The sequence below is a fragment of the Sus scrofa genome, chromosome 2 (genome assembly GCF_000003025.6).
Source record: "Sus scrofa isolate TJ Tabasco breed Duroc chromosome 2, Sscrofa11.1, whole genome shotgun sequence".
Taxonomy (NCBI): Eukaryota; Metazoa; Chordata; class Mammalia; order Artiodactyla; family Suidae; genus Sus; species Sus scrofa.
In genome coordinates this window covers 150,548,102-150,560,945 of record NC_010444.4, presented here as the reverse complement: position 1 = coordinate 150,560,945, position 12,844 = coordinate 150,548,102, and the positions used below count along the sequence as shown (strand labels likewise).

General features: G+C 59.2%; 1 protein-coding gene across 17 annotated transcripts in view; it reads left to right on the top strand.

Annotated features, from left to right (window-relative positions):
• IL17B (interleukin 17B) overlaps window positions 1–12,844 on the top strand; it is a 70,030-nt gene that overhangs the window by 22,695 nt on the left and 34,491 nt on the right. For 9 of the 17 annotated variants that reach the window (XR_002342005.1, XR_002342002.1, XR_002341999.1 and 6 more), the window contains 2 exons: window positions 8,587–9,492; window positions 11,995–12,062. The gene's annotated coding sequence lies outside the window, so the exon portion shown is untranslated. Of the gene's footprint in view, window positions 1–5,883; window positions 7,031–8,586; window positions 9,493–11,994; window positions 12,063–12,844 lie in introns of those variants that run through there. The other 8 variants (XR_002342003.1, XR_002342004.1, XR_002342007.1 and 5 more) reach the window with 7 other exon arrangements.

Here is a 12,844-nt window from a genome sequence, read left to right as displayed (position 1 = left end):
GGCCGGGGCCCGCCAGCCGCCTGAGCACAGCAGGCGCCCTGGGCGCGAGCGAGCCCTGGGGGGGCCCGGGACTGGAGTGGGAGCGCTGAGCTTTTCTGGGAAGCTGCCCGTCCTGGTCCCGGGGTCGGAGGGTGGTGAGAGGGCCGGGACAGGGACCGGGAGGAGGTCAGTCCCCTCCAGAGAGCCGGGCTCCCGAGGCCGGGACGTGGCTCTGCCCTGCTCGCTCTGGAGGCTGCAGAGGGAGTCCAGGGACGGGCCCGGGGGCTCGCTTTGCCCAGAGGCCCTGGTCCTGGGGCGTGCCCCCCTCAGCCTTTCTCATCAGCTCGGTCAGGTTGGCGCCCCGGGGTGTCCTTAGCGGCGCAGGCCTTGGGGCAGGGGCGCCCTCTCCCGCAGTGCAGGCCTGAGCGGGCTCCTTCCGCTTTGGCGCAGAGTCCACCTCTGGAGGCCTTGCCTGCCAGTGCCTTTCGCTCTACGCTGCCCCTGCTGCGTGCCCCCCAGGACTGTGCCCATTTTTTCCCACCCGCTGATTTGGGTGCTTGGCATCTAGCCCTTCCAGGAGAGCGGGAGTCCCTGGGGAGGCCTGGGTCCCCAGGCCTCCTGCAGTGTCCACGAGGAACAGCCAGAAAGATGCCGTGGAGGGGCCACCACTGGCATAGCACGGCTGCCCTTGGGCCCGTGGTGGGCTCCTCCCGTGGTCTTGTCGCTCACAGCCTGCCGTCCGCGGCCGGGCTGGCTGGGCCCCAGCCGCCCTTGTTCACATTCTCATTCGCAGCCCCCTGGCCCCCTGCCCACATGGGACAGCTGTCCCCTCCCTTGAGGCAGGACCCCCATCCTGTGTGGGGTGGCGGGGGGCCCAGGGCTGTGGCTGCTGGACCTTAAGAGGCTCCCCTCCCGTCCAGCAGGAGAACCCTCGCCTCCACCTCGTCCCTTCCGAGGAAAGGGTTCTTGATGCCCGAGGCCTGGATGTTTGTTCCCGCCTCTGCCCACTTCTAGCTGTGAGTCTGCGCGGCTCCTCAGCGGCGGCTCTGAGCTCCCTTTCCTCCTCCTGAGATGGGGACAAGAGGGCCCCGCCTTTCGCTGTTGCTCTGAAGGTCAGGTGGGGTGGCCCCTGCAGTCCTGGGGTGGGTGGGCACTGCCTGCGCTGCCTCCCTCGGCGGGGTGGGGGGATGAGGTTTAACTACCGCCAGCCTCACTTTCCTCTTCTGTAAAACGGGGCCAGAAGCAGCTGCGTCTCCCAGGCTTTTGCTGTGAGGACGGAACGAGACCCGGCTTGGGAAGAGGGGAGCCCCAAGCCGCGGTTCAGAGCAAGGGCTCAATGCGTGCCAGATGTTTTAAGGGTTATGACGCCACACCTGCCACACAGCAGGTGCAGCGTTCATGTCACTCCTGTCCCGCCAGAACCAAGAAGCTGGATGCCTTCCTTACAAGGCCCTCGGCTGTAAAATCGTGGGCCGGGAGGCTTGTAACCCCTGCTCCCATCCCTGCTGGCTGTTCCAGTTTGACCCCCCAAAGCACCGCCAGCAGATCCAGGGTGATGATAAAGCCAGCCCAGCCGAACCATCAACATTATGGAGAGTCCACTTTGGAGACTGTGACACTTCAGTTGTGCTTCTGTTACTTCTGCTAGTGTAGGATCAGGGGTTTTTCTTTTGGCCGCCCCGTGGCACGTGGGGTCCTGAGCCAGGGATGAGATCTGAGCTGCAGTTGTGGCCTGCGCTGCAGCTGTGGCAACGCCGCTTCCTTTTAACCCGTTGTGCAGGGCCAGGGATCGAACCTGCGTCCTGGTGCTGCAGAGATGCCGCCCATCCTGTCGCGCCACAGCGGGAACTCCAGCATCAGAGATTTTTCATCAAGACAAAAACAGAAGAAGGCGAGTGTGGCTTCTGGAGGGATCCACCATTTCGACGCCCAGGAGCCGTGGGCGTGCGCCGGCCTCCTCCGTGAGGTCCTGTCGGAAAGTCCATGACAGCGATCAGAATCCAAGCTGCCCGGAGACGGGTCCTGGAGAAGAGGGGTCCTGACAGCCTAATGGAACGGCAGCCGTTTGTGACTCAGTCTCCGTAAATCTGTCTCCAACATTTGTGTGTGTGTGTGTGTGTGTGTGTCTTTTTGTCTTTTTCTGGGGCCGCTCCCATGGCATATGGAGGTTCCCAGGCTAGGGGTCTAATCGGAGCTGTAGCCACTGGCCTACACCACAGCCACAGCACCTTGGGATCTGAGCCATGTCTGCAACCTACACCACAGCTTATGGCAACGCCGGATCCTTAACCCACTGAGCAGGGCCAGGGACCGAACCCGCAACCTCACGGTTCCGAGTGGGATTCGTTAACCACTGCGCCATGACATGGCAAACATTTTTGAAGCCATCTCTCTTCCCTCCCAGGCCATCCCTTGGGAGTTACGAGTGCTTTATGCCTGCGAACCATTGTGTGACGTGGCCTTTCTTTCCAGACTGGCAGGGCAGCCTCGAAATGCCTCCACTCCCAGAGAAGGCGGGTCCGTGAGCTCCTGGCTTCACAGGGATGAGTGAGGCGTCTTGGGAGGTGGGGGGAGCCTCTTGTTAGGGGCCAGGTGCGGGAGTGTGTTTGCTGAAGTCTGTGTCCTTAGAGGTGTGGGGTGTCAGGGGCAGGGACTCCCCAGGGGCGGGCGAGGGGCCTGGCAGAGCTGCCTCCACTGCTGCGGGCGACAGAGGCAGAGGGCGAGCTGGGGCAGTGGGGCCTTCGGGAAGATGCTGTTTAGGCCTGCGCCAGAAGGGCTTGACGAGTCAGGGTTTACTCCGGGGCGAGGTGGGCTCGCGAGCTGCACCGGTAAAGCCGCGAGTGCTTTTCACGAGAGGATGTCAGGTTGTCACTGAGCTGGCAAGTCCCTCCAGCCCCGGGGACCGAGGAAGTTCACGTCACGCCCGCAGCCTCACCCCTAACCTGTCCCTGAGCCCCAGCCTGACTTCGTACTAACTTGACCCGAGAAGGCCCAGCTCAGGGTGGTCCCTCGGGCAGTTACATGTTGGGCAGGACTGAAGAGTCAATGCCGTGCGCTTTCCCTGGTGCAGCTTCGGTTTCGTTGACGGACTGTGACTCTGAGGTTCGTAATCGTGAGGAAGCACAGGTCTTCAAAAATAGCATTTTATTTTATTTATTTTTAATTTTTTTTGGCTGCGCTCGTGGCATGAGGAATTTCCCTGGCCGGGGATTGAACCTGAGCCACAGCAGTGACAGTGCTGAATCCTTAACTGCTAGGCCACCAGAGCTCCAAAAATATCATTGTATAGTTCACTGTCTAGAGTGTATTATTGAACTTAAAGGTCACGGTGGCGTTCCTGTTGTGGCTCGGTGGCAGCGAATCTGAGGAGCATCCGTGAGGGTACAGGTTCGATCCTTGGCCTCACTCAGTGGGTTAAGGATCCGGCGTTGCCGTGAGCTGTGGTGTAGGTCGCAGTCACGGCTTGGATATGGTGTGGCTGTGGCTGTGGCGTAGGCCGGAGGGTACAGCTCGGATTCTACCCCTAGCCTGGGAACCTCCGTATGCTGCAAGTGAGGCTCTAAAATGACAAAAAAATAAATAAATAAAAATCAGTGCCGCCAGATGCATGCTTTCCATGGTATTTAAAAATAACTAACTAACTAAAGGTCATGGTAGAGAAGGAGATAGAATAATACCATTTAAGTAAAACGATGTATTTGCCACACTGCCGTGAGACGCCACATTACATGGTAATAGTAATAATACCACCGCCACCAAAACCCCTGGGTAGAGACTCGTGCGTTGATGCCCATGGCAGCATTATTCACAAGGGCCCAGTTGTGAGCACAAGCCAAGGGTCCATCAGTGGACTGCTGGATAAACAAAATGCAGTGCGTGCATGCAACAGAGTATTACTCAGCCCTAAAAAGGAGTGCAGTTCTGGTAATGCAGCAACATGGTTGAAATTGGAAAACATGACGCTAAGTGCCATGAGTCAAACACAAAAGGACAAAAGCGATGTGAGCCCACTTATACGAGGCATCTAGAATCGGCGGATTCGTAGAGACAGACGCAGTGGTGGCTGCCAGCACGTGGGGCACGGACGGGGGAGGTACTCTTTAATGGGGTTAGGCGTCCTTTTGGGATGATGAAGCAGCTCTGGGAATGGATCCTGGTGATAGGCAGCAACCCTGTGAATGTACTTAGTGCTCCTGAAAAACAGCTGAGAGGTCCCTTCTCTGGGATGAGTGTGTCTGTGCGCAGGGGAGTTCGGCTGTAGCACAGAGCGGAGCGGGAGGCTCGCTCAGCTCACTGTGTGGACGGGCCAGGACAGCAGGGTGCTGTGAACCGCCTGGGGAGGGGTTCTGGGAAGGGCAGGGAGAGGGCTGGAGCGGAGCCGTGAGCCGATCGCCAGGGGAGAGCGGCTGTCGGGCAGGCGATGCTGCGGCCTGGTGCCCCGGCACTCCCGAGCCTCCCTGGCCTGTAGGTGCTGGTGGGAAGCGGGATGGGTTTGCTCTTGTTGAAGGGCCCTGGGCCTTTGGCTTGGAGCCCTGCCCTGGTCTAGGGAGAATCTTAGCCTGCACCTCTGTGGCCACTTTGGGGGTTGTGAACTTGGCCTACAACTTGGGGTACAACTCAGTGAGACCAGCTTCTGTTTGGACATTCATGTCTTTCTGTCACTGTCATTGTCAGCATGCTGCTTCGGCGCCAGCAGGGACCGGACGCTGCCCCAACCCAAGCCACCTGTAAGGACTGGCAGACCCCCGGGTGCCTAAGAGGAAGGAAATTCTTAAGAACCTTTTTTTTTTTTTTTTTTTTTCTATTTTAGGGCCACACCCATAGCATATGGAACTTCCCAGGCAAGGGTCGAATCAGAGCTGTACCTGCTGGTCTCCAAGACAGCCACCGCAACATGGGTTCCAGCTGCATCTACACCACAGCTCCTGGCAACGCCAGATCCTTAACACGGAGCAAGGCCAGGAATCGATCCCGAATCCCCATGGACCCTGGTCGGGTTCATTACTGCTGAGCCACAGCGGGAACTCCTGGAGGGGCAAGGACCCGGAGGGGGCGGCCACACGGCAGGTCGAACCTCCTGTCACCTGCATGCGGGCCTGGAGCGTCGGAGTCCCAGGACCAGCTGGGCCGTGGTGATCGCACGTGAGCCGTGCGGGGACCAGCGCCCTGTGACGCGTGCAGGTGGCACGTGGTACACGTGTGTGTGAAGATGCGCCGTTGGAAAGTGGGGACCTGGCTGATGTTGGCTTATTTCACCGAAGTTTTCTGGTTTTGATTTTTTCCTGATTTGCACTGAGGTAGTGAGCTTAGCTCAAGGGGCTTAGTAATAAGCTATACTGTCGTTACACACAGTTGTTATTTCTGCCTCTATTTTTTCTAATTTCTGTTTTTTGTGTTAATGGGCTATAGTAGTAGTATCATACTCTACCGAGTTTATAAAAGATGTCTTTTTAAAAATAACTCAAAGGAGTTCTGTTGTGGCACAGTGGGTTAAGAACCTGACTAATATCCATGAGGATATGCAGGTTCAACCCCTGTCCTCACTCAGTGAGATAAGGATCCGCATTGCCACAAGCTGCAGTGTAGGTTGCAGAAGCGGCTGGGATCTGGGGTGGCTGTGGCTGTGGTGTAGGCCAGTGGCTACAGCTCCGATTTGACCCCGAGCCTGGGAACTTCCACATGCCGCAGGCGTGGCCCTAAAAAATAAATTTAAAATTTAGTGACGTCCCCGTGGAGATTTAGCCCGCTGCCGCTCCCTTTTCCCCAGGGAGGGGGGCTGTTTGCAGGGGCTCCTTTTGTCATAAAACCCGAGAGGCGTGTGCTCTTGGTTCACCCACCTGCCTTAGAGCAAATTCATGCTTCCTTCCCATGTGTGGAAGGGTTATGGTGACCGAGGGAGTTACTGGAGACTGTTTCCATTTGGGGGCAACTCTGGTTGCTGGGATGTGGGGGACCTCCTTTAATAGCCGCACCCCCACCCGTGGCCTCTGCCCAAGCTGACTTTGCTCGTCCATCTCTCCCCTGGGCCGCCGAGACCCCCCCGCCGCCCCACTCCCCCCCGCCCCGTCTCCCCGGCGGACAGACCTCAGCAGCCCTCAGGACGGCAGACCGACTCCAGGTCTTCGTAAACCGGCCGGGACTGTTAAACACATCCTATAATTAGAAGGCAGGTTTTCTAAACGAAGTGAAAAATGGAACGTTCCCCTTTGTTTGTTCACTGGATGCTCAGTGCATGTCCCATGACCCAGAGGAGCTGTGACTTTGGGTTTCCAAGAAGCCTTAATAAGGTAATGTTTATAAAGTTGTTCGCTTTACAACTCCGCCGGAGCACAACTCTGTGAAATGAGGACAAGCCCTCGTTCCGAGAGAGCTGCCCCTCCTCGCCCTGTCCCAGGGGTGGAGAAGCCCGTCCCCTTCCGCGGTGCGCAGAGCCTGGGGTTGAAGGAAGCGGGTTCTGGCCCCTGCTCTGACGCGGATTGCTGTGTGACGTTGTGTCAGTGCCCCTCCCTCTCTGGACTTGTTTCCCCACGTGTGAGAGAGAAGCCGTGATGAGACTTGCTTGTTCTAAGAGTCGCTTCTGACTTCAATGTCCGGCAGTTTGGTGTGTGTCCCTCTACGACGGGGTTTATGTCCAGCAAGGAGTCCGCTCCAGAGCTGACCTCCCTTCTCGGGGCTTCTCGGAAGAACTTGGTGATAGGCCTCGAACGGGACACATCGGGGCTGGAGCTGCCAGGACCATGGATCCGTCTCTTGGTGCCTCAGCGCTTGAACCCTTGCAGTCCTCTCTCAGGAGAGAAGATGCGTAAACGGTCATGTGACAGTGACTTGCAGGAAACAAGCTCTGCGAAGGAATTTCAGTTGCGGCTCACGAGCAAGAAGGCTGCCCGTGTCCCGTCGGGAGGTGGCAGCCCCGCGGGGAGGACAGCACTCTGCTCACGCCATTCAAAACCCGGCACCTGTGGAGCTCTTTCTGTGAGCCCGACTCTGGCCCCTCGGTCGACCTCACAGCAGACCTGCGGAGCGGGTGCTTGTCATCAGCCTCACCTGACAGGTAAGCTGACGTCTAAAGAGACGAATTTGCCTGAAGGAAATACGTGGTTGTAGCCAAGACTCCAGAGCCCGTGGCTGCCTCCACTGCCGGCAAGCCTCTGATCCTGCTTTCACGCCTCCGGAGGCAGGTATCATCGTGCCGCTCCCAGCACTCCGTGTGGCCGCGTGGTTCTGACGGCAGAGCGCAGCCACGTAGCCCGCGCGGGACTCGTGGTGTAGGCGAGAAAGGCCGCTCTGCTGGGCCCGTTTCTTACTGCAGCACCACCTGGCCCGTCCTGACCGATGCCGCTTGTCTCAGGGCAGAAGGCGCAGCTTTGTTCTTCGGATGCTCAAGACCCAAGTTGTCATCAGCGGGTGGAAGGAGCCGGGAAGCAGGCGCTTCAGACGAGGAGAGACTAAGAGGCAACTTGAGCCTCCAGTGAGAGCATCACTGAGACCCCAGCAAAATGGCCCGTAAGGTCCGCGGGGCCTGTGATGCTAAGAAATGGCCTAAAAAACCCCAAGACTTGTAGGCGACTCTGGAATGGCAGGTCAGAGCTGGCTCTGTGGCCGGAACGCCCAGGCCTCTCAGGGTGGAAGCGGAGAAATCGGGGCCAGAGCTGTGCGATCGCTTGACCGGAGAGCCCGACAGCCCCGCTGTTTCCCAGCGCGCCCGTGAGCCCGCTCCAGGGCTGACTCAGATCGTAACCCTCGGGCCCTGAGCCCTCTGGCCGGACTCGGTTCCCTCTGGTGTGGCTGTGGTGTGGGCCCGCAGCTGTAGCGCTGATGCGGCCCTGAGGCTGGGAAGCTCCGTGTGCGGCACATGTGGCCCTAAAGAGAGAAAAAAAAATGACGACGCGATTGGGGCGGCTTTCGCTGCTCTGCGTGACCAGCCTAATGGCTCTAACCCTTGCACGCTCCCTTCCGGGGGCGAGGGTGGGGGTGGGGGTGGTCAGAGGGGGCCGCAGGGCCCAGCCTCCCTCACTGTATGAGCCTCACTTTCCTCTTGGTTTTTTTTTTTGTTTTGTTTTGTTGTTTTTTTTTAATCTTTTTGCCTTCTCTTGAGCCGCTCCTGTGGCATATGGAGGTTCCCAGGCTAGGGGTCAAATCAGAGCTGTAGCCACTGGCCTATGCCAGAGCCACAGCAATGTGGGATCTGAGCTGTGTCTGGAACCTACACCACAGCTCACGGCAACGCCGGAACCTTAAGCCACTGAGCAAGGCCAGGGATCGAACCTGCAACCTCATGGTTCCTAGTCGGATTTGTTAACCACTGCGCCACCACGGGAGCGCCCTCACTTTCCTCTTTTGTAAGAGTCTTGCTCACGTGGGCTTGGTGCCAGGAGCAAAGCCAGGGACGCGAATGTGTGTAGAGGCAGGAGGGTACCCTGTTCCCAGTGGTGGTTACTCCCCGCCCCCGCCGGGGTCCTCGGGCCCGGCCGCCTCTGTCTCCCAGGCCCAGAAGCCTGACGCTGTCTTCTAAGAGTAGGACAGCGACGGACACATCTTTCCTGGGAACAGACGTTGTTTGCAAACGGTGGGATTCCACGTCAGCCGCTTCTCCCTCCTTCCCCACAGATACTGTATTTATGAGAACTGACCTCCCGATGGAAATTTGGCAAGATTTCACGTTCTGGAGACGTTGTACCTTCCAGCCCGTGTCCCGAGGACGGAGGTCGCGGGCTTCCCAGGAGATGCGGCGTTCCCCTGGGTGCAGGAGTACCGGGGACCGAGAGGAGGGGCCCAGCAGAGCCCCAGGCCCCAGGCGGGTCCTCCAGCGGTGATGTTGGTACTCCGTCCGTCCTGCATAAGACCGTGAGCTCAGGAACAGGTCTGGCCGTCCACTGCTGTGTGCCCAGGGCCTGGCACGTCGTAGGTGCTCAGGGTCCATTTGTTAAATGAAGGGAGTAAACCCTTCTCGAGAACTTTGAAGGGTCTTCCTTGCCTGTACTGAAGGTCACGGCTCCTGGAAATTACGGAGCCTCCCAGACAAGGCTTTAAACTGCCACCTGGGGCAGCAGCTCGGCGTTGGCTCCCAGCAGGTTCAGGCCAGAGAGCAGCCTCGGCAGGAGGCTTGGGCTGGGGTTCCCTGCAGCCCTAAGAGCCTGCCGGTTCCCGAGGCGGTTTTCTGGTGGGGGAGGTGGGGTGGGGGCTGGTGCCCTGGCTCTGGCAGTCAGGTCGGGCTGCTGCCAGGCCCCCCAGCGGTGGGTAGTGCGTAGCCTCAGTTTCGCTGGTCTCTTAGCAGGTCCTGTCCTGGTACAGTGGGTCCCTGGCTCCTGAGCCAGGTGCTGAGAGGCACGTGTGAATAAGGCATGTTTGCTGCTTGCGAGAAGCTTCCGCCCAGTGACTCTTCGGAGCAATAACAGAACATGCACACGCAAGACTCCAAGCACAAATTCACGGCCACACAGCCACACACCGAGCCAGTACAGTGACTGCAGCACCGTCTGAGCCCACAGCAGCAGCCACCACGTCCAGAGGCTGGTAAGCACCATGGGTTGGTTGCTGTGTTGGCGGGGGTGGCCTTTGAACCCAAGCCACAGAGGGAGGGTGGCCCCTCCCCTGCTTCCCCCTCCGAGCCCCCCCCCCCCCGCCCCCGCAGCACACGCTGCTCCCTGCACCGGTCTGGGCCCTGGGAATCTGACGGGAACATTTCTCCTGTTGGACCCTGTTCTGGCTTCCGCTGGCGGATGGGGCTTCCCACCAAAACTGATGCGGGGCCAGCAAGAGGTGGGGGCTGACAGCGGGGCGGGGAGCGGTCAGAACTCTGGGTCTTGTAAGTCCAGACGTCCTGTAAACTCTGACCAGAGCCTAAACATCCCTGCACTGAGGGGAGGATGTGCTGCTGGGCAGGGGGCCCGGCGCCTCCATCTGCTCCGGGACAGGCTGTTTATGCCGCAGCCCTGGAGGCCCCGGGCTCCTTCCTGTCGCGGTCTGGGCAAGTAGAGGCGGGAGGGGCAGCCCCACCTGGGGGCCTGAGGCCTGGGACTCAGAGTCCACCTGTCACGGCCAGAAGGGAACTGTCATAGCTCCAGAAGCCCAGCTCTGCCCCCTTCTCGAATCTCCCTCACAACTGGTCCCCTGGTTCCTCCTAAACCACCTCAGCTAAGGGGGAACTCTCTTTTCCCCAGGGCAGTCAGTTCTATTATCTGGCAGCTGGAAAGTTCTAGAAAAGATGAGTTCTAGAATTGTTCAGTGCACCTGATTGAGCACAGCCACAATAACGTCTGCACCAAAATAATAGCGTCATTCGCTGAGCCCACACTGTGCGCGGTACTTTACGGGCGTTATCCCGTTAAATCCCCCTCCTCTGGAGGAGGACACACGGGCTCAGAGAAGGTAGGGCCCTCGCCCAGGGCAACCCAGCTGTTTCGTGGAGAGGCCGGGGTCCAGTCACTTTAGTTCAAAGTCTGTGCTTTTAAGTATTAGTCGATACTGGTTCTTTACCAAAAGCCAACATTGCACTCACACCACAGAAACTCCGTCCAACAAACAATAGACACGGAGCTCCCGTCCTGGTGCAGCGGAAACGAATCTGACTGGCATCCACCAGGACGCAGGTTTGATCCCTGGATCTCAGTAGGTTAAGGATCCGGCATTGCCATGACCTGTGGTGTAGGTCGCAGACGCGGCTCGGATCTGGCGTTGCTGCAGCTGTGGTGTAGGCCGGCGGCCACAGCTCCGATTGGACTCCTGGCCTGGGAACCTCCCTGTGCCGAGGGTGTAGCCCTAAAAAAACAAAAAACAAACAAAAAAACCAGGCACACGTAAGCCAACCAGATCACAGTAAAAACAACCCATGTCAACCACATCTTAAGTACCAATTGTGTGCCAGGCAGATCAGAATTTTAATGATAAGGCCGTTTAACAATCAGGTGAGGAAACTGTGGCTCACTGAGGTTTGGAAAAATGGATGAGGCCACATAAGAAGGGGCAGGCTGGACAAGTGTCCAGCCACCGTCTCTGAGGTCTGCACTCTCCCGCTGCACCCTGCTGCGTGATGGGGAGGGGGCTGTCGTATCATGAAAGAGAAAAGATTTATTATTTTCAACAACAGCAAAGAAGCTTTAAAAAGTGGGATGTGCATCCTTAGCGAGGCACCATCTGCCTGCACTGGAGGGCCCCGCCAGGACGCTTTAGACGGGGCTCCCGCACTGGCAGGGGCCCCGCAAGATAGTCCCCAGCATCTGTCTGCAGCCCCAAACACCAGCTTGGGGTCCTCAAGCCTGAAGGTGGGGTGGGAGGGGGGCCTTGGCCCCCCTTCCCGGAGTGCAAGCCCACCCCCACCGCCACCCGCCTCGCGTTCTTTGACTGCCCCCCGCCCCCCCCAGGGGAGGAGGCCTTGGCGCCTGGCCTGGGCCGAAGGTCCTGTGGATGTGCCCGCCCTGTCCACCCAGGCCTTTGCCCTTTTTTGAGAACTGGGAGCTTTCTGGATGGGTCTGTTCCCACCACCAGTGTTCCAGTCCAGGGAGCTTAAAATAGTGCCTCTTGGCTGGGGCTCTGGAGTGAGCAGTGAGGGAGGCATTTGTGCAAATATGGGCCTGGGAGCAGGACTCCTGCCCCGAGAGGGTGGGGGCGGGGTGGGCAGCCGGGCGGGAGAGCCAAGGCGTCCGGGGAAGATGCTCCCTCCCGGCCTGACGCCCTGCATCGCGCGGCAGGCGTCTGCTGGTCTCCTGCCCTCCCCGGCCTCACGGGCCCACGTGGGCACATCTCTGCACCGCATCCCGCAGGGCTCCCGGGCCCGGCCAAGGCTCCACGGTGGCCCCCGGGGATGGGGACCTCTGCCTTCTTGTGCAGGTTCTGTCCTTGTCCCCGCCTCGCCATGCCGTTCCTGCCAAGGAACCCTCCGGGAGCAGCCTTTTGAAGCCCCAACTCCAAACCTGTTTTAGCAGTTACAGTGACAATTGCAGCCACCACTGACTGAGCGCTTACTTTGGTCAGGTGTTCTGCCAAGTGCTTCAGCATTTTCTCCTCTGGTCCCCACAGCCATCCCCGGAGAGCCAAGATCCTATCTTTTCCGCTCTGCAGAAGAAACTAAGGCTCAGAGAAGTCAGGTAACTTCCCCAAGGTCACACAGCTCAGAACTGACAGGGGCAGGATGAAAACCAGGTCTGTCAGCCTCTGGCGTGTGAACTCTAACCTCCCGGGCTGTGCGTCCCCACTGCCTGGGGCTCCCATTCTCGGTCCAGCATTAGCGCCGTGCATCACGTGCATAGAGCCGCTCTGAGTCAGTGTGTCAGGTGTTTGGTGGGTGCCTGCTCTGTGCCAGGCACCTTGCTGGGCACCATGCGCACGCCCTGGAGTGCTCAGGTCCCCTTGAGGACTCTAGGTGGGGCTTGGGCTTCGCGACGCACCCCCCCGCCTCCCGGGCAGGGTCTGCTTTGACCTTGTCAGGGTGAGGGTGAGGCTTAGCCCCTCCTCGAGGCCCAGCTGCCCAGGTGGGCCCTCCCCTCTGTTCCCACACCGCAGGGAACCGTGTGTGCAGGAACCGGATCTCCTGCGGCTGTGGGCTCTCTGAGCCTCAGCTGCCCCGTCCGTAGAGGTACCTCTAGGACCTCGTGCAGGCGGTGGGGGGATTTAATAAAATGGCGTGGGAGGGACTCGGCACAGTGCCTGCTGGTCAGTGAGCACAGTTAGGCAGCCCCTTATTGCTCATTGTTGCTTCCTGAAAAGCCTGGTGTCTGGTGGTACCTACCGGGCCGGGCATGAGCTTGGTGCTCCAGCTGAAGGGAGGCGCTCGCCCCAGCCCAGCCCTGCCCTCGCTTCCGGCCAGCTGTGTCCTTCTTGCTCTGACGTGGATGGTGTCCCAGGCCCTGGCCCTCAGCAGCAGTCGGGT